The sequence below is a fragment of the Colius striatus genome, chromosome 8 (genome assembly GCF_028858725.1).
Source record: "Colius striatus isolate bColStr4 chromosome 8, bColStr4.1.hap1, whole genome shotgun sequence".
In the NCBI taxonomy this organism is placed as follows: domain Eukaryota; kingdom Metazoa; phylum Chordata; class Aves; order Coliiformes; family Coliidae; genus Colius; species Colius striatus.
The window spans coordinates 34,886,163-34,907,407 of record NC_084766.1 but is presented as its reverse complement, the minus strand read 5'-3'; positions in this window follow the sequence as shown (position 1 = coordinate 34,907,407).

Sequence of the window (21,245 nt, the reverse complement as noted above, 5' to 3'; positions counted from 1 at the left end):
AATGCTTTAGTCTGTTTCACAGCCTGTGGCCTCTTCAAACCTGTTACTTTTAAAGATATAGCAGATGCTTCCTAAATGGAAAGGAAATTGTAATGATGCAAATCCCTATTCACACGATTTTCCAAATAGGTTTGAGCACTACAAGCTGTATAGGGCAGGTGGGGTAGTGTTACTGACAACCAAAAAAAGGTAAACTTGAATACAAATAGACAAATCAAGCACACGTGTTCATTTGAAAGTTTGTAGTCAGCTCCCCCAATCTGCGTCCCAGAAAATAAGCTATTATCAGCCCTGAGAGTCCTTCTCAGCATCAGAAAGCTAGAAATTAACTTAATTGCTGAACTGCACCTAAAAATCAGCTGCTTTAAACACTACAATTTGGCTTTTAGTCTCATCAAAATTCCAAATATGTTGAAATTCTAATTTGCAAATGTGCTAAATTAACACTTTGGAACCACAATATTTAACCTGTTGGCTAATCCGATGTCAAGTGAAAACAAGTCAAACAGCACAGAAATCATATACTGGACGAAAAGCCACAGCCATTTACCTAAAAATCTTTACTATGTCACAAGGAATCCTGAAGTTTGGGTTCATTACAAGGTCTCTTATGTCTTTCCTCATTCCTATAATTCCCAGAGATTATTCTGGATGAAGAGGAAAGGCTGTTGGTTTTTTTCCATTTAGGAGTTTGTTGGTGTTTTCTTTGCACTAGCAACACAATTTTGCAGATCCCTGTAGTTTGACATGAGGAGCAGATTTTCATCTGAAAGCAAACTGGCTTCTGAAAGCAATTTGGTAATGCCAAATGGAACTTGTGCAGCCCTACGGTGCCACCAAACCTGTCTTTGAGAGGGGGGTGCTACTCTGAGTGGTGATTTGTAAAACTGGTCAGAAAACAAGTTAAAAGTCTCCCCCACACAATCCAGTTTCTCTCCTCACAGGTTGATCTGACTCTACACCAATAGGTAAGATGCTTCTTTTGATGGGAGAGGTGACAGGAACAGGATAGGCACAAAAAGACAACAAAACACATCCCGCAGCAGAGCACAATCATGCACCGAATAGTTGGCCAGTAGTGACTGTGCCAGCAGTGCAAGCTCTTCTCACAACAAAAAGGGAAATCAAAAGAAATCCAACACCATGGAGCATTAACCAAAAATGTGCAGAGGCTGTTTATTATTGCTGTTGCTATGTACTATAAAGACCTTGAAGGAAGCGAGCAAGACGGAAAGCAAGAGAGAAAATCAGCTTAAGGCTTTTGTCAAACTTGTCTCAGAACTACCCAGAAGAGGTTGTTGCAGGAGGCAGTGAGAAGTAAAATATTGCCAGAGATTAGAAAGTAATTTGCACAGGTTCAGAGAAATATCAGAGAAACCCAGTAAGTAGATAAATGGAGTCCATGACAGTGGTGACAGTCAGAATTGACAAATGCAAGGCACAGGAAGAGCCACTTGAATTCATACACAGAATTGTCTGTAAGCACACATACTGAATGACCTGTGTTTCATAAAAAGCATCTATGCAATACCCAATCACTAGAAACCTTTAGTAGAGAATAAATCTGTGCAACTTTCTGTACAACTTTGCACTTGTAAGTAGCTGGTGTGCCAGGTACCAGTACACCACAGCTGTAAAGGAATGGTAGAGAAAACACTGAGAAGAAAGAGGTTCTTTTAAACATCAGACAAAACTGGTGTTGAAAACCCTGTCTAACTTCCTGATCATGGGATCTCGATGCAGATTTAGCAGCTACTCTGCATGCTTAATAATTTACTGACATCAAGACCTCTGGCTCTATGTTCTTCAAGATCCTCACGTAAGCTGGAGCTAAGGAATAACCCTTTGTAATTTTCCAAGTGTCATTTCTGCCTATGCAGCTCCTTTTTGCTGATCCATGTGCCTCTGAAGGAAGAGAAACAGCAAAAGCTTCATTTGTTCTGGAGGTGAACACAGAACTGGTTTGTGCAAGGGATGACCATTTATAAATTGTGTAGGCAAATTTGGGGAAGTATACAAACAGCACAAGGAATGCCCATCCTAACTGCCCAAAAAGAAAGGTGTCTTTCACTCAAAGACCAAAAAAGACTAATTATCACCAAAGACCTTAGCAACAAAATCTTTTACAACTGCAAGAGAGCTTTTGTTAACCAACACTTGCTTTTAGCATCTTGTAGTTTTGAGGGTGGAAGTGTCAAAGCAGGTAATTCAAAGCAAATTGGTTTACTATCCAATAGGTTGCATAACAATGGTGATTAAATACTTAAACCAGTGGAAAAGAAAGCATAAAGATTCAACTTACTGGTTAGAAACAGGTAGGAACCCAGCACTCTGGAAGGGTGCCAAATACCCTCTCTGTATAACCAACCATATTTCTATAGGAGGTCTTGCATTTACTTTCACATTCTGGAAGCAAAACAGCGACAGAAAGGTCTAATACAAATGCAGATGTCATTGTCATTTAGCCTTATTCAAGCAAATAAGTTCTAGCACACATGGCATCATTTTGGGCACACACATGCACACAACTCTGCTCAGAATCAAGCTCCTGGGAAGGAAATGAGAGTGAAAAAGGGAAAAATATCTGTAAATTATCAGACTGCCACTGCAAGAAAGACAACTCTCACTGCCTTTCTGATCTCCTTTCTTCTAATAACCAACTAAATGTCTTCCAGTTTTTATTTACAGGGTTCTATGAGACTGAATATTTCACTCTCAACGTTAGTGATTCCAACAGGAAATTGTTTTCTGGGGAAATATTTTTGTTTATTTCAATTCTTAATCATTTTCCATTGTGCACCCTTAAATAGGAACCTGAATATACACAGAACTCACACATTTAAAAGGGAATTAATAAAGTTTCCAGTTTTGTAGTTCATCTTGAACTTATATTGACAGGACATATTAATAGAAAGCATCTATCCTGCCATAGCTGCTCTGCTTGTTTGGGCTTCTGCTTTTGGACTACTCCTTATTACATTATGGCATTTGAACACAGACAAGAGAAATTGCTTTTTGAGTTAAATGTAATAGAGGATCTCTAGTTCTGAGTACTTCTGATTAGTCTCTAATATAGCAGTGCCATTAATGAAAGGATGCTTCCTTAGCCTAAAAAAACCTCTCCCTCTCAAAAAAATAACCAGGAGAAAAGGAGTTGCAAAGCCTAAAGGCTTTGCTGAGCTGGGGACCAGCTCGGGTTCCCCTCTGGACTAACATGATTCATGAGCAGCGGGGCTGGAGAGGCACCGGCCTTCCTCCCGCAGCCCTCGCCCCGCTACGATGCGATGCGAAGGGCAAAAATGCCCCATCACCAAACTAATGGTTACAAATGTGTTTTCAAGAAGAAAGGGGGCAGGGAAGGGCTTTAGAAAAGCTTCTATTCTACTGTATGGGAGAGCTTTTGTCTTTTTAAAGCAGCTCTTTTTTTAACCATCTCTAAAAACACCTCTGTTCAAGCCCACATTTAGAAACGCTGCTTAGAACAGTGCAATTCATTTCTTTATGCCAAAACCAACTGCAGCGTTTTGCAAGCACTGGCCAAATGAAACAAGGCAAGGATTAAATCAATTTAACACCTTCTAGGGTTTCTACCAAGTGCTCCTAGAGAAAAGCATGGTTTTGTTTTGCTGTCTGCTTCCTTCGGCCTCCTTTTAATTTCACCCTGGGTCTTCTTTGCTTGTGAACACTCAGCGTTGGGAGCACAGCTGGGCAGACACGAGACTACAAAGCACACTCACAAAAACAGGGGACTGGATCCTCACAGAAAGCTGAATTGTGACTAGGCTGCTGCAGAGCCCTGGCCAAGGAACCAGCCATGAAGTGATGGAGTGGGATGAGGGTGCTGAGACAGGGCAGGGCCCTGGCAGGGATTGTCCCCCTGTGCTGGGCCCTGGGGAGGCTGCAGCTCCAGGGCTGTGCTCAGTGCTGGGCCCCTCACTCACTGCCACAGGGACACTGAGGGGCTGCAGCGTGGCCAGAGCTGGGCACAGAGCTGGGGAAGGGGCTGGAGCACAAGGGTGCTGAGGAGGGGCTGAGGGAATGGGGGTGTTGAGCCTGGAGAAGAGGAGCCTGAGGGGAGACAGGAGCACTCTCTGACACTCCCTGACAGGTGGCTGCAGTGAGCTGGGGGTCCATCTCTTATAGCAAGTAATGAGTGACAGGACAAGAGGAAACGGGCTCAAGTTGCACCAGGGGAGGTTGAGGTTGGAGCTGAGGCAGAACTGTTTCCCTGAGAGGGGTGTGAGCCCCTGTGCCAGGCTGCCCAGGGAGCTGGGGCAGTGCCCAGCCCTGGAGGGATCCCAAAGCCGTGGAGCTGAGATGCTGAGGGCCATGGATTAGTGATGGGCTTGGTAGTGTGAGGGGAGGGCTGGGACTTGACAATCTGAAAGGTCTTTTCCAGCTGAAATGATTCTATGGCTCTGTGATTCTGTGAGATGATCTCTAAAGGTCCCTTCCAAACCCTACCATTCTATGATGCTGTGACCATGCCTCCCTAGCCCAGCTCACCATGTGATATGTCAGTTGTAGGTGGCTGAGGCTGACACCAGAGCCAGGCTTCTCCTTCCAACCTCCAGTTGCTTCTGCCATGAGCAGAACTGGAAAGGAAAGGTGCTTTGTCTATTAGCCACAGAGCATGTCTGCTCTGGGACCACAGCTATTTGTCTTAGACCCACATTTTGATGACCAGCATCCACTAATTAAACACCAAAAAGCTTTCATACTATTAAATGGCCATCTAATTCAAATAGGACACTGCTTCTGCATGCCACAAACATGGGCACAATTAGAGACGGGCTGTAATGGCAGAGCACAGTAGTTTCATTCTTTTCATTTGATGCCAAGAGTGAAATTAGCTAGAATTCACACCCAAAAATAGGTGCAGTAGCCATAGCTTTCCTTAAATTCCCAGCTATATTATGTCACTGCAAAAGGGAAAACAAGATTCCCCAACACTGTCTCAGACTAGACGCCTGGCTCTGTACAAGTGGCTTCATGGGGATGAAGTAGCACACAGACCATTCCAGGGCCCACCTGAGGATGTACCTCTGCTTTCAGCAAGGTCTTTTCTAAACTAAACCATTCTGTGATTTAACACAAGCCCAACCTTTCCCTTATGCTTACTCAATGCAAAGATCACCAATACACAGTATGTTCCTGGAAATTAGCACCTGCTTGGGCACTTGACAACAGAAACTCCTGCAGTTCTGCACTTCCACACAGCTCTTGCCTCACCTTTGCTCCCAGAGTAGATGTGAGAAGGTATCCACTTCTGCTTAAATCTGTCTTGGTTAAGGTTAAGATGTCTCTCTGCACAGGGGAGTAGACAGTCAAGACCCTCTCTTAATAATGTGTTGTCTTTCTTTTCACAAACCATTCATTATTTAAAAACCATTGCTTATCTGCATATTTAATACTACATTAATAATACATTCTATGCATGTTAATTTGCTGTTGAAGGAACAATTAACAGTCTTCCAGGTTTGCCACTTTACTGATGACACCTGTACTTTATATAAATCCAAGAATAAATACTCAGCCAACTATGAATTCAGCTCCCAACATAGAAATTATGAAACATTCCCTCCCCAGGTACTTATAGTGTCCCTGTAAAGTTAGTTGGAAGGATTTTACCTGGTAGTTTGTGACTAAGACACTAAGAAGCAAAGAAACAAGTCTTCAGCAGGAACACACAGAGAGCATCACCTTGTAAGTCAGTGGAGATGGAGCAATTCCAGAAGATGGTGATCTGAAAAGAGAAGCCAACACACAATAAGAACTTACTAAAATGGCTATAGCAGTGAGGAATCACTCCAGCCAAAGACGCTGCTCATCTGCTTTCCTTGTTTACATCCTCAGTACAGAGGCATGCTAAGGAATGCTGACTTAGATCCCCTGGAACACAACACGAAGCTCTGGAGGAAGAGGTTTTGGTGAATCACAGTTGGTTAGACACTGAGTGACTAGCAAATGAGGGCACAAAAAAGTTTTCCTCCTTTCTTCCCAGCTGGATCAAAACCCTCCCTTGAGGCAGAAGCCTGTGCTTGAGAAGGAATGCTGCATGCAAACCCATGCTCCAGGTAGTGCATTGGCAATGAGATGTAAAGTGACATCCATCTTGATTTAATGCCTTTCAAGAGCCTTCAGGATTCTGAGCAGCACTTGGACACAATCCAAAGGCGATGATTGTGCAGTGCAGCCCTTAGAAACGTGTCCCAAGACCACAGCTCTCTCCTTTCTGCCAGTAAGTAAAATATATCCCAGAGGCTTCTTTCCTTATACAGCAATCAGGTTCTCCAAATCCATTTGCTGGCTGCAGTGCATCTCGTTTCCCAGTTTCTTTCTCTTCCACCATGCTCACTGTTTCTATTGAGTCCTAACAGCTGCACCTCAGTCAAAAATCAAACTTTCTGCACACAAGCTTGGCTTCAGAAACAAGAGCTGCCCAGAGGAGTTGTGGAGGCTCCTTCCTTGGAGATCTTCAAGACCCGCCTGGACATGTTCCTATGCGACCTGATCTAGGTGACCCTGCTTCTGCAGCGGGGTTGGACTGGATGATTTCTAAAGGTCCCTTCCAACCCCCACCATCCTGTGATTCCATGATTCTAAGAAGAAGGCATAAGAAATAGCAAAGACAAGACAACCGAGCCTTTTGCTCCTTAGCATGAGCGCAACAAATCGGATCCGAGTGCTGCCTGTCACCCTGCCCTTCACTTCTTTCCACAATATTTGAATTCAACTAACTCATACACATCTTCTCACTATTGCCTTTCAAGCTTTTAGTCTGGCTTTGGAAAGAGAAAGGAAAAAAAAGGGAGGAGCAGAGTTTCTGACACCACCAGACAGAGTTGGCCATGGGGTAGAACAACTGGACGCTGAATCTTAGGCTGTAAATGTGTCTCACAGTTGAGTAAGTCAAAGGGAAGGGAGGCACAGCTTTGTGTGCATCTATGTGCATGGGTACACATGAACTTTCCTCTTGTCTTAGCTTGAAAATGCTAGAGAGAAAAAAAATCTTCACAACGGGCAAGAGCAGCAACGCAATCAGACAGACTGTCTGCAGCAAAACGATTTAATTTGGTCCTGTTGCCCCTTCTGAAAAATGATGTCGACAGAAGATAAGGAGACAGAGAGTTTCAAATTGTTCTATCAGAACCAGTTGCCTGTTAGGAAGCTTATTCGAGGCAATTCAGAAATTGGTCAGGTTTTTTACCAGACGATTGCCCATGGAGGAGACTGTTTGTAACAAGTAAAGGCTAAAATGGTTTACATAGCAGGAAGAGGTACTGTGGGTTTGTACATATTCTGTACAGCAGACCCTCGTGTGCATATTCCCCTTACCTTGTTTTGCTCTTTCTTCTGTTTGCTGCTGAAGCTTTTTTTTCCTTCCTGAGAGTCTGTTTATTAGTTGAAAATAACAAGAGCTTTTTCATTTTTATTTTCCAAGGCAGGCAATTCAAATAATGTCAGAAAATTGTTTCCCTATTCAGTTAGGCTATATAATGATGCAAGGCCAAATCTTGTCATTTACTAATGAGCTGAGATGGATTTACCAGGGGAAGACTGGGAGACCGATATAGCTCTAGCTCATCCTCTTCAACAGCACAGTGACACGTGTCACAGCAGGACTGCCATCAGCCCAGGACAGGGGCACACAGGAGGGACCACTGGGTTGAGAACTCCTTCTTCATCACTAAGGGCAATCATTTCTTTCTAGCCCAGCACCTTATGGTGGTCATTTATTGTTTTGATGATATTTATGCATTCACGCCCAAAAAAGCAGACCTGAGATCATCAGTGTGTTATTCTGCACATACTGGTGTATCAGCATGCAAAGCATTGGCATCTGGAAGTGCCTGAGCCTGGCCAGTCCAGGTCTCTCAGCAGCTGAAGGGGAGCTGTGAATAGCACCATCCAGCAGAGTCTCAAGGAGCTTTCTCCTCAGTAGGAATGGGCCAAAAAAGAGGTGAAGCCAAAAGTCAGGAACAACCTTGCACTCTCTATCCTTTCGTGTCTGTCTGATTTCTGCTACTGTGTTCTCTCTCCACTTCTCTGTCCAGTATCCTTTCAGAGGAACATCACCTCATGGAGCTCATCAACAACAGTATTCTTCATTTTGCTAAAAGGGCAGTTGGAAAGAGCAAAGCCAAAGTAATTCATTCCTGAGCCTACAGAATCCCAGCATGGTGGGGGTTGGAAGTGATCTCCAGAGCTCATCCAGCCCAACCCCCTGCTAAAGCAGGTTCCCTTAGATCAGGGGGCACAGGAATGTGTCCAGGGGGGTTTGGAAACCTCCCAGAAAGGAGCCTCCACACCCTCCCTGGGCAGCTGGGCCAGGGCTTCCTCACAGAAAAGAGGTATCTGTTCATGCTGATGTCGTTTACAGCTGCACTGAGCTCTTCCATCAAGATCTTAGCAGCCAGTAACATCCAGCATCATTTTGTCACCTGCCTTTATCATCTGACAGCAACATGTGTCTGTTCAGCAAGGGCTGGACAGAGACTTCTTTCAAGAACCATTTTGCACCTGTGCATTAAAGGAACCATGAACTGACAGGGCAGTGCTGGATCCTGGCAGCACACTCCTGCTCTGCTGCCATCACAGGCATTTCCACAGCGACTCACAGACACAAAAATGCCCTTCCTCCAGAAAATTCACTTCTCAAAGGTAGCCAGTTCAAGGATAAGCCTTTCAAGCCACTTTGATCCACAAAAACAAAGACCACCAGGTACAATACCAGCTCTGACGCCTCATGAAAAATAGCACGGGAAAGTATCTCCATAGAACTGAACGACTTCTGCAGAACACATTATGCTGAAGACAAGCTAACCCCACTGGCAGAAAACACAAAGATCTGTGCTGTCCTGCTGAACTAAGGCTGAGCATCTTCAGCTTTAATGGGGCACAATTTGTGCTTAAAAAGGATAACAGCTGTTAAGTAAAAGACAAATGTTTATCAGCCAGAGTCATTTCTATTGATGCTCATTAGCCATTCAAGACTATATGACCTACCCAGATATATTTCATTGTCCCATGTAATAAAGTTTCCTACATCAGATCTTACTCATACAATAAAATTGTTCTTTAAAGAAGATTTATTATCTAAAGTTAGTCCACAGAAACTGAATAAGGCACGAGACTCTGGTGAGGCCATTCATATCCAGACCAGCCACAGACCTGTAACTCAGTTTACGTGTAGATCTTAGGCATCAGTTGTGAGTTTGATCTGCTTATGCTTGGAGTACCACTGGGTAGACAACCATGAAAGACGTTATCCCACAGGCTCTTAATAAAGGGGGAATCCCAGGCATATTTTGTTACTGTGCATGACACATATGAGAAACATAAACTATCAGCTGAAGACCAAGATTTCCTCATCAGCCAGTAGCCTCTCATTCACGAAACAAGAGGAATTATGGTTCCACACACAGGTTTGCTTTTATTGTTTCTGGTCAGTACAGAAACACCAAGTCAGAAAAGTAGTATTCAAGGAAGCTAACAAATATGGACTAGTCCCTCCCTGATTTAGGGCAGCTCTGTGTCCATCTCCCTGCTCAGAGCTGCACCACAGCCGTTTTACTCACCCCCAGAGCAGCTTGCAGAAGTGACATCAGCTCTTTGGTCAGCACTCCTCGTGCCTGAATTTAAGGCAGTGAGCATGATGCTCTCTCCTCACCACCTCATCCCTGAAGTCCTTAAGCAGTTCCCAGCTCTGCCAAGAGCCAGAGTGCTGAAGGTTGTTTTATGACTGAGCATAAAACAACGCCAGAATGAGCAAAGTGCAAAGGTGGCTCGCACAGACTCATGGAAACAAACCCTATTAGATCACCAAGCCTGTGCTGCTTCAGAAGACAACGTGGAATTTTATATGGCAAACCCTTCATCAAGCCTAAACATTTATGTTTGACTTGCAGCAAGAAATTGAAGCCAGATCCATCCACAACTGAAGGGTGAGCCTGGTTGGCTGCTGGAGCATATGACAGTAAGGGTGTGGTGGATTCCCTGGCTCTCACTGTTTCAAATCACGTCTGAACGTCTCTGAACTATTGGCATTAAGCAAACACAAGTCATTTGGCTCAATCCAAAACAGGATGCAGTTCTCCACAGCCTACACTACACAGAATGACCTCGGCAATAGGACAATCTCACCCTGCACCTTACTCTTCAAATAGCTCCAGCTTATCCCATGACAAAGGCTGCCACAAATTAGCGCAACGTTAGCGTTCAAGGATCAGGGGCTGATCCTGCATCTCACAAGGTCAAGGGGCACTTGTTTTGGTCACTGAATTTGATGCAGGCAGAAATGACACTAAGATTATTTTTTTCCAGTTCAGATGTCAGCTATTAATTTGGATGATGGTTATTTGATTCCAAGGAAAGTCAGTGGAATCAAGTTAAAAAAGACAGAGATATATTCATATATCCTTAAACTGGGAGACACCACAACTCACTGATAACCTAAATTAGATTGAGGTAGTGCTATCTCTAATTAGGATCTTTCACTATGAACAAGGAAAGAGGACAAAGTGAATTAGCAAAGGAAACAGCACATCCATTGGCTCAAAACAATAACCAGAAACGTGAGCTCCCCATGTCAAGAGGCCACGGACGAAGAAAAGAAAGTTTCAGAAACGGTTTCACTGAGGAAAACCTGAAACTATTCAGAATTAGGGCTCACTGGAAATGCTGGTGATGTTTATTAATTAGCTAAATGACCTTTGCATCATTTTTATACACACTTTTCTTTCATAAATATTTCAAGAATTACACGTAATTATTACTAACATCAACTTCAGTGAATTAATTACTGCCAGTTCCTATTAATAAAATGCATCTTGTAATAAATAATGTTAGTTTATTACAGAGCCTTGGTCTCGGAGGTATTCACATCTGTCAGCTGCCTTCTACTTCAGGCTAAAAAGAAAGGTAATCAAATAACTGTAATTATTGTACTAAATACATCACCGTTTGTTTAAAATGTCAATGGGAATGGATAAAGGCATTTGTAACAATCTGAAGGGAGCATCCTCATCTGCAGGGGTGCAAGTGCACACGACAAGGAGGCACATTACCATCAGGATATAGGTTGATGTCTGGGGCTAACAGACAGAAATGTCAACAAATGGTTACTTCTCTGATTCACTAACAGCATTCTTCTGCCTCTAGGCCATTGGCTTAGGGCTACTCTAATGAAGCAATAGTGAACTTAATCTGATGGCTCCTAATTAGCCCTTGTGAAAGGGGTGTTGGAGTTAGTCCAGCCCTGGTAGACAGGTTTCCTGGTTTTGACTGACGTTATCGTGGCTGTTGGATCATGTACCAGCAAAGCTCTGCCTTGCAGACATCTACCAGGCTTCTGCCAAGCACTGCATGCAACCTGCAGCTTCCCAGGCTGAAAGGCTCACCCTTGAGAAGTGCTGCTGATGCTCCTGGACCCTGCCCTGGAAGGTGAACCCTTCTGCAAAGAGCTGCTCCAAGTCTCACATCTGGCAGGTATGAAGAGCAACCACCCTGGCAGTCTGCTCTGCTGCAGCATGGAGCCAAAAAAGCAAAATCAGGGAGTTCTAGTCTATTTATCACCATTTGCACACAAGAAGGGTGAATAATTTTCCAGCACCACACTGTTCCAAACTGCTTGTCCTACACATCTGAATGTTTAAGCAAGCAAGACAGCTTAAGTTGGTGACCTCTGTCAACACTTAAGCCCTGTAAAAAGCTGCAAATTACCATGATTTTTCAGAGGTTTATACCAAAGCTTCCCAAAATAGTACCATCTAAAATGAACAATATAGTAGACTGTGTTTCCTATTCACTCCCACTCACCATAGCTGACATGGACACACTCTCCACAAGGTTTTTGTTTACTAACAGAAAAGGGAATATATTAGGCAGGCTTTCAAGTTACTACCAGACTGTGACAACTGGAAGACAGGAGTAGAACATTATAGTTGGTTTTAAAGATGAGGCAAATGCTGCTTAGGTCTGTCAAGGAGCTTTGGCCTTCAGAAATGTAAAGAAACTTAAGAGAAAGCAAAGAATCCATCAGATTTAGGTACCTCCCAAAGTACTGCAGCAGTTGAGTTCCTCATAAACACCACTCAACAAAAGTGCATTAATAGAAGAGAAGGCACTTTCTCAGAGCATTACTGCAGAGACTGACTGGTTTGGGTAATTCTCATCACCAGTATCATCTGTTTTGAGTGCAAATCCTTCTGAGTGGGTTTCTACAGCTCTCTCGATAAGGGAGCACAGACTTCTTCCACTGGGACTTCCCACACTGTTGTTGCAAAAGCAACAGTAGATGGGTAACACATGTAAAGTCTGGGTTTGTATTTTCAAGCCATAAAGTCTAACCATGAGGTTCCCCTTCTTAGCAGGCATGAGTTGCAGTAGACTGGAGGTAACCAGCCACAGCCAGACAGCTTCGAATCACCCAACGTCAACGTACCAAACCCGTTTCTTTCATCTGCCAACCTCACCAGGGCAAGACCTGAACGCTTCAAACCTCATTCATTCCTTCTTCTTTGATGTAGCCTTCCTCTAGATTTATATACTTGAGTTGCAGACAAGAAAAGGAGATTTCCCCACCGCGTGGAGAAGGATTTCTTCGGGAGCTTCTTTCATTTCCCCGCACATTGTCGAATAGTACACTGCAAAATTGAGAGGCAGTTTTCTGAAAGTTTGAGGGAAAGAACTGGGAAGAAAATGGAGCAAATCTAGCTTAACGACTCTTTCCATTTTGAAAATTGCAATTTGACAGCAATCCTGTGGGCTGGGAAATAAACGTTCATGCCTTTGCCTCTATAGTCATTTGATTGACGCCAAATTGCTTAAGATGAAATAAAGAGTGAGATGCAGTCATATTTTTCCAGCTTCTCGCTATAGAATTGGGGTCACAGTATTTGGGATCAAAAAGTTATTTATGACATTTATTTTCTACCGCTGATTGCACTTTAGCCTCTCAAAATCTTGGTTTTGTCATGAAGATGTGCCTTTATATTTAGAACTTTGCAGCACTGTGGTTTCTTTAGACAGAGAAAGTACACTCCTGATACAGGAGCCCAACATTTTCAAGCCAGAGCCTGGTGCTGACCCTGCAAAACCCTTAAATGAACAGATTTTAAAGCACGTGGGTGGTGTCATTGACTTCCAGGGGTAGAGATGCAGCATATTCACACACAGGAAAACATACCTTCGTATTGATAAAGGTTCTTTCGTGGCCTTCTCTTACCAATAGGTTGCCAGGGTGAGCAGGGTAAGTTCTTTCCAACTAAATGTCAAAATATCCTTTCCAAAGAGAGAGAGAGAGCTAATGAGAAGTCACACAAGGCTTTGGTAACAAACCTCCCTGTCCTTTCTCCCCTTCCCTCCCCACTCATCTGTGCTAGACAATAAGGTTCTCCCCCATACAACTGGATTCTCTTTCTCCCTCCTCCTGCAAGGCGAGAGCACTGGGTAGATGCATCTTGCACACATGGCCAGGAGTGCAGTTTGTTGCAAAGGTGCTGGAAAGTTACCACAGTGCTGGCTCTGGCTGCTGTGTAATAATTTCAGCCTGTAGCTCTCCTGGGGCTTTGCAGAGGAGATGGTTGTCATTAACACCGTTATTGATGGAGGCTGATGTGGAGAAGGTAAAGTGACTTGTCCAAAGTCCACCTGCAAAGCAGCTACAGCCAGAACCCAGCTTTTGCTCATAGCCAGACATCAAAAGCTGAAAGTCCTATCTCAGGTGACATCAGAGGAAAAAGAAATGAATTAGCAGGAACGTTGTGACCAATAGACCTCACCTTTCATATCTTGCACCGGTTTAAAATCCTTCAGCAACTGGAAACGGGGGAGCCTAGATGGCTTCCTCATTTGACAAAACCCATTGCTTTTAGATAAAGGCAGGTGAGAGAAATCCATCCTCAGATTTTCTATAAGAATCAGATGACTAAATGTATTTTTTCCCACTGGCCATTCAACTCCCAGTGCAGAGATTGCCCTTATTAGGTTTTATTCTCAAGGTGCTATTCCATTCATCATTTTTACAGCATTTTGCATTTAAAAACAAACAACAACAAAAACACAGCAGAAAAGCACCATCTTGTCAGAATAACAGGAAGAAAATGACACTGACATTTAGAGTACTTCAAATTCCTGTTGATTTGACTCTTCCTGAAGTTAAATGCTCCTTTTTTGTTGCTAACTTCAGGTATCACAAAGCTTTTTGTTCGTTCCCATACCTTATATGTTATGTAAATATGAACAATGCCAGAAAGGATTGAATACAAAAAGCCCCTCAGCATTCGATATTACAACATGTGTAAAAATAAACTGAATTAGTCACCAAGGAGGGAGGGGGAAGGAGTGTTACTAAAACTTTACAATTACCTGATCTAAAAAGCAACTAACAAGAGCATTCTGCATTGGGCATTATCCAGGAGAAAGAAATTAAACCTATGTTGCTGCTGCTGCTGCTTCAGTACCATCTAATGCTAGGAATTGGCAGAAAAACATCTATTCTATGAATAACAGCTTAACAGTCCCAAAGGACATCAATACATGAATAAGAAGGAGAGAGGGGGGAAAAAAAAACCTCAAGCCTTTCCAAAATGGTGCTAATGCTGCACTGAAACTTAATTTTATAATTTACTGGCAGTCAAGATGGCAGGAAATAAAATAATTTGCTGTATATTCTGCACAACAAACCCCTGGCTTTTCCTGGGAAGGGTAATTATCCCTAAAGAAGAAAAAAAAAGGGGGGAAGAAAAAAAATACGACATCTCATATTAAGCTAAAGTCTCATCAAGAAGAGAAAGAGTGCCTCATTACATGTAATTACCAGGGAATTAGAAACATCATTTAACTAAATGAGCGAATAATGCTCAGGATATTGAAGAAACTTGCCTGCACTTCTGCAGAGCACTCTAAGTCCCATTACAAAAATTGCACCTCTTTAATGGAATAATTTTAGGCCTTGTCTGCCTTGCTTTAAAAATAAAGAGCCTCAGAGAGGCAGAAAGAGGCTGAAACTACCATAAACAACTGTTGAAAAGAGCTGCAGAGTAGGAGCAGTCTCTACTGGATACCATGATTTAAAATGACTCATAATCTAACATAATCATGAAAATTAAACCTAAGGACTTGGGTGGGAGGATGGGAGAGAGGGAGGGAAACGAATTACCCTTTTTAATTGTACTTACTCAAGACCACAATGTATTTATAATTATACATTACAGATAACGGGTGAAAGATTCTGGGTTAAAGGTAAATCTTATCTAGAGGGATGAAAGGCTGCTGCATTAGAAGCCAGCTCAAGAAAAAAGCCCCCCTAAAAAAAATCATACCTGCTGATACCTACTGTCCTGCAATGCAATTCTGCTGCTCTTACAACAGAGAGTTACATGGGGAATTAAAGACAGCCATGAGAGTGCATTACATGCAAATGACACAAACCACAACCTCTGTTTTAGGAATACTGCATCTGCCTGATGCTGTAAGTAACAAATAAAATCTGGAAAACATTATTGGCCACCATTTTGACACAGAGGTTGATCCTCTGCCAAGAGAAACAAGGTTTTTCCTCACTGATTTTAAGCAGAGGGATTGTCTTCAAGCCTTAGAGCAAGTCACTGAATTGAAAAGATGTCCCTTGAGCTGAAAAGGTTTCGGCCAGGGGTTGAATCGTGGTTCCACGTCACTCCACAAGGAACTAAATAACTGAAGGGACGTTGTAACAAAGTCCCACCAAAATGTCTTCAAGTTGATGCACAGGAAAAGCATCACTTCTTTATTTCTTAATAAAAGAACCTTAGAGAAATGACAAATGCAGTAAAGCAAGAAATAAGGGCATGCACATAATCCATCACCTGAAACACGTACGCTTCCCTCTGTTAACGTTTTCCTTCCTCATTTCCTTCTCTCCACACAAAAAACAACACCAAAACCCCTCACCATAGAGATTCTAGGCCAAATAAGGGTGGCTTTTTCTTTACTGTAAACAGTTCGACAGCAGAACAAGATGTTAGCATAACAAATACTGAAATGAGAGGAAGGAAAAGAAGCTACCGCCCCAAAGTGCTGAATCCCGACCTCTCTGCTGGGTAGGAAGCAGAAAATGGATGATTTTTGCTGCTTTTGAGATCATAAACGTTTCAGGCTGCTCACATAGGCTTGGTTTGCAACCAGAACAGGAATTAAAAGGTTTGTTTGGGGTCTTTTGGGTTTGTTTTAGGTTGGGATTTTGATGGTGATTTAGAAGAGAGTCCAGAAAACATCTTGTGAAAACACGAGGGCTTTATTCAACGTCTCGCTGTGTCTGCCACTTTGGAGCTGTGTTTGAATTCTTTCTGACTATAGGAATGGAGGCTTCATGAAATGCTATATACAAAATGAAATCATGAAATGCTCTATATTTACACCAAAAAAAATTGTCAGTGACACAAGGAGGAAGGGTAAACAGAATTACTTGGAAATCAGTGACATTTCCACAATCACTCAGGAGAAGAGAGAAGGAACTGGTTGACACAATGATAGGACAAAGGACAATGGGTACAAGCTGGAACATAAGAGGTTCCAAAGAAACACAAGGAAGAATTTCTTCCTTCTTGAGGTGAGGGAGCACTGGAAGGGGTTGTCCAGATGGGCTGTGGAGTCTCCTCCTCTGGAGACATTCCAAACCCACCTGGACCAGTTCCTGTGTGCCCTGCTCTAGATGGTGCTGCTCTGGCAGGGGGTTTGGATTGGATCATCTTTTGAGATTTTGAGCCCTTGAGATTCTGTGATAAGCAGTGGGTAAGGCCATCTGATGCTGAAACAAAAGCAAGAGTGGGACCACGTGTCTTTGGAGCAGTGCAGCTTGTAGGAACCTCCTGATGCTGGAGGAGGCCTGGGCTGAGATGTGCTAAGCAGCATCTGTGTTCTCCCTCGCAGCTTGGAGTGCAGCAGCCCTGCTGCACAGCTCCCGATGAAGGGGTCTCTCAGGGGTTTCTCTTTGGCTGGAAGTCCTGAGCAGGCTTTGCAGGTGCATGGTAAAACAGCAGCACCTGAAGTTTCAGCTGCTATTTAAAAGCCACAAAAGACAAAGCAATGGTGAAGAAGACCCTGAAGCACACGAGGGGTGTTTGAAAAGCTGGGGTTAAGGCTCACCAGTGGGAATAAAAAGCAGGGGTTGTGTCCTCTGGACCCTACACGATCAAATTGACGTGTGGCACATGAATTCTGACATGGCCAAAGCCAGCCTTAGCTACTGCTTACAGAAAAGCCAGGTTTCACCCTTCATTTGGACACTTGCAAACTGCTAAAATAGGTTTCACCCCATGCTGGAGTGATCTAGATATTGTAGATCATGGATATTTCAGCAAAAGGCATTGTTCTTACAAAGTAATTGAAGAAGGGTACTGGAGGGTCTTAACCTTAATTGATTTTTTTTTTTATTCCAGTTTCTGAAGGAAATGAGATTCGTGCAATGAAATTGCCTGTGTCTGTCTGCCCGGCCCCTTCTCCTCTCATCCCCCTAATAACTTGGGAACTGACTGACCAATTACAACTGAGTTTGACAGAGGAAAGAGGTCTCCAAGATATCAAATTCCCGCATCCCTCATGAAAGCAGGCAGCCAAGCAGAGGAGACAGCCTTTAATAACGTGCCCAGGAAGGAAGGGCTGGGAAATCTATCCGGGAAAAGCCTCCTCCTGACTGTGGAAGAGTTTAAGCTTCACCTTGATTTCTCAGATGTCTAAGGAGGAACAAACACAAACCTCAACTATGTAGAAAATCAGGCTTTGTTCTGAGACTGACTGAAGGACTTGTTCACTGTCTAAATAAACTCAGGTTCTGTAGGAATGATCTGGAGTCCAATACAAGCAGAAAGAAGACACGAGAGATGGGGAAAGAAATGCGACTTGGATTTACATTTGCAGCCTCGTTGTTGATTTCCACCTCCATCTGAAAAACACCAACCAGTGCAACTCCAAAAATTTGCTTCCCCACCCCATCCTTAAAAAGCCCATTATCTGCCTAATTAAATGTTGGCTGTGTGAAAGTGCTGGAGCCATCTTTCGGGAGGCTGTGCGCTTGAACCGCAATTACACGCTGCATATTTCATGATATATATCTTTTGCGTATAATTAGGAATAAAAAATTGAATCCCAAAAAGATGTTTAAATAATTCAAAACCCGAGGATTTGATTAAAAGCAATCGAGGATTGCAGATGACAGGAAAAGAACGGTGACTCTATTATAACCAAGGGGAAAATTCAAGGGTTTAAGCATTTCTTAAACCCAAAGATTTTAAACACAAACACACAGATGCAGTTCCCCAGATATATCCCTGCCGTTGAATTTATTGGTGTAGGACCAAAGCTCCTGCACAAAACGCCTGATGTTTCATCTGTAAAGTTGCTCCACAAATATTTCTCAGTGTTTCCCTCTGCAATCTCATTAGCAGGAATAAGTGTGCTCCGACAGAAACAGGGCGCTTATCTCCCCGCTCGGGCAGCGGCACCTTCCTGCAGCTCGCTACAGAAAACCTTCATGGGAGGATGCAACAATCCCAACTCAGATGGAAGAGAAAAAGCCACAGTCATGTTGTCAAAACATCTAATTTCCAAATGCAAGAGATATTCAGACTGTCTCATCACAGTGTGTGTCACCAGTTGCCATGTTTAAACGACCGTGTGGGTTATCACCAAGTGAAAGACTAAAAGCAGTGACTTTATCTATTAGAGCAAATAAGGCTACGTGCTCTGGTGGGCCTGGGAACAAGAAGGCTTCTGCCATTACAAATACCCCACGTGTTTGCTTCCAGGGAAAACGGACTTGCAGCTTCTCACCAGCTCTGTAGCGAGGGACGAGCATCCTGCAGCTGCACGTGTGGGGCTGCAGCAACTGCAGCCAGCGGCTCCCCAGCAGAACACAGAATGTCTGTGAGACAGGAAAAACGACCCATCAAGGAGAGACAGGAGAAACTGCGAGTGAGGAACATGGTAAATAAAACACATATATCTATATTCTCCATGACAAAATCTGCTGCACAGGCTACAGCTCTGCAATTCCATCTTTTATTTTTGAGCTTTACAAAGGGGATTACAAATTCTCTACTTAATACTTCTTAATAGCCTTGGATTTGCAGGGCCCAATCCATTTTTTTCTACTATGTAGAAACACAAAGGCAAACTTCCAGTGTTATTTTTAAAAGCATAACCTCTGAAAAATCTTTGCACTTGCTACTTTTTCTTCCTGTTGCATCTACCCTTCGCTAAAGGAGTAAATAAAGTCAGTCTTTGTATTCTACTGGAATCTCTTGATGCCAGTAGGGTAAATCAACACAATACTGTGTACTGTCTCCTCTTGTAAGGGAAACAAATCTGCATTTAAAACGATTCACCCAAGGATCTTCACTCCCCTTGAACAATTTGGTCTCATTTGCTTTTACACGGAAGCACTGTTCCTTCGATTGATGAAAAAAAATTACATCACAGGAATAAAAAAGGATTAACTCAACTAACTCCCCACAGTAAGTCTGCAGCAGAGGCAAGAAATTAAACCAATTAGGTGAGCGAGGAATCAAGAAATCTGCTCAAGTCCTGCCTTTGCTCCATCACAAAGAAATTCGCTTCCTTATTCTGTGCCTTTGTTGATGTCTGTGAAATGAGAATATTTCTTCTCTCTCAACCTCTGGCTGTCTTATCTATTTAGGGAACAAATTCTCAAGCCAGAATCGTTCCTTACAATGCATCTGTGCAGCGCTGAGAATAAGGCAATTGTCCTCTTTGTTGCACTGTTGTGGCTGCGGAGCAGCGGCGGTTTGCAGCAAACACGGGCAGGGAAAAGCAGCCCTTGCTTGGTTTAATTATTAGGAGCTCTGTGGCATAAGGGAATAAATTGTTGCTTTGTTTTGACTCGGGTTTTACTAAAATACAGTGGGTTTCTGTAAGTGAGGGATTGAGTAAAATACACAACTCCATGCTGCACTGGCAGGAGAGTTGTTTAGTGCCAGCTGACAGTGAAGCCAGCTGCAAGCTTAAACTACAATTACCCTAAGTCTGATGCAAACAAAATATTTACACAGCCAGCAAGAATGGAGTGCTCTGCTTTATTAACCTTCTGCAAAGTCAGAAACGCCCACAGAATGAATACACACACTGAATTTAAGCAGTGTGATGGGCTTGTTTAATGGGACAGTTCTGCAGAGGTTTCTCCTGGCTCTGGCGTGCCGGTGACATTGATGGGGTGAGCTCAGGTGTATTTGAAGCCCAAACCACTTTGTCACTTAATAGTGATGTGGGCCACACAGGAAAGTAAAAGCCTGTGTAAGAATTCAAAGATGTTAAATGAACAGGAGCCCGTGCCTCTGTTACAAAGAATACCAATCAGTTTGCTGCAGCAGGAGCAAAGCTGGTGAATGAAGGATCAGAGAAATTCAGTAGTCGAACAACCACACGTACAATCAGCACCAGTTTATCTTCCCTGCCCGAAGATGGAACCAGTTAAAACCACACCATTCCTGTTTCTAACCTGCACTTGAGAAATTCCACAGATGGAGAATGCTGCAGCTTCCCCAGGCAATTTACTCCTGGGCTTAACCATCCTTACTCTTTGTAAGTTTTTCCTAACGTCTACACTAATCTCTGCTGCAATTTAAGCTCATTACGCCTCGTCCCAGTGGACACGGAGAAGAGTTTATTCCCTTCCACTTTGCAGGTAATCACAGGAGACTCTGAAGACCTTTTACCTCCCCCATGTTGCTATCATGCCTTAGCACACTGGTATCTCTTGATGCTATAGGGAAGTGCGTGACATAGCCAAAGCCTGTCACACACAGAGCCTTAGGAAATCAGACCCGTTCCACAGAAAGCACCTTCAGCAGATTAGTTAAGAATATCTGGGCGAGCTCCTGTATTTGACTTCTCATTTCTAAATTCTACATATTACAAAGTTATCACTTAAATACTGTTTTGAACAAAGCAGCCCCCTGTGTTTCAGAGCACATGTCACGTTGCTGGAAGATTGGAACTCGGATCAGTTGCATATTGACTAAAAGAATTACCCACGTGGCGGTGACGATTATACTAAACAACATAAAAGCAGCTAATGGTGTAATCACCAGAACAGATGTCTGCTAGGCAAAAGAAATAGGTTCTGCTCCAGACCACCAATACCAATCACTGATGAGGGATGCAGCGTTTAAGCCAACATTTGTAAGAGGATCCAATAGTTGAAACATTCAGCTCTTGGGCATCTCTCAACAGATGCACCAGCCGAACTA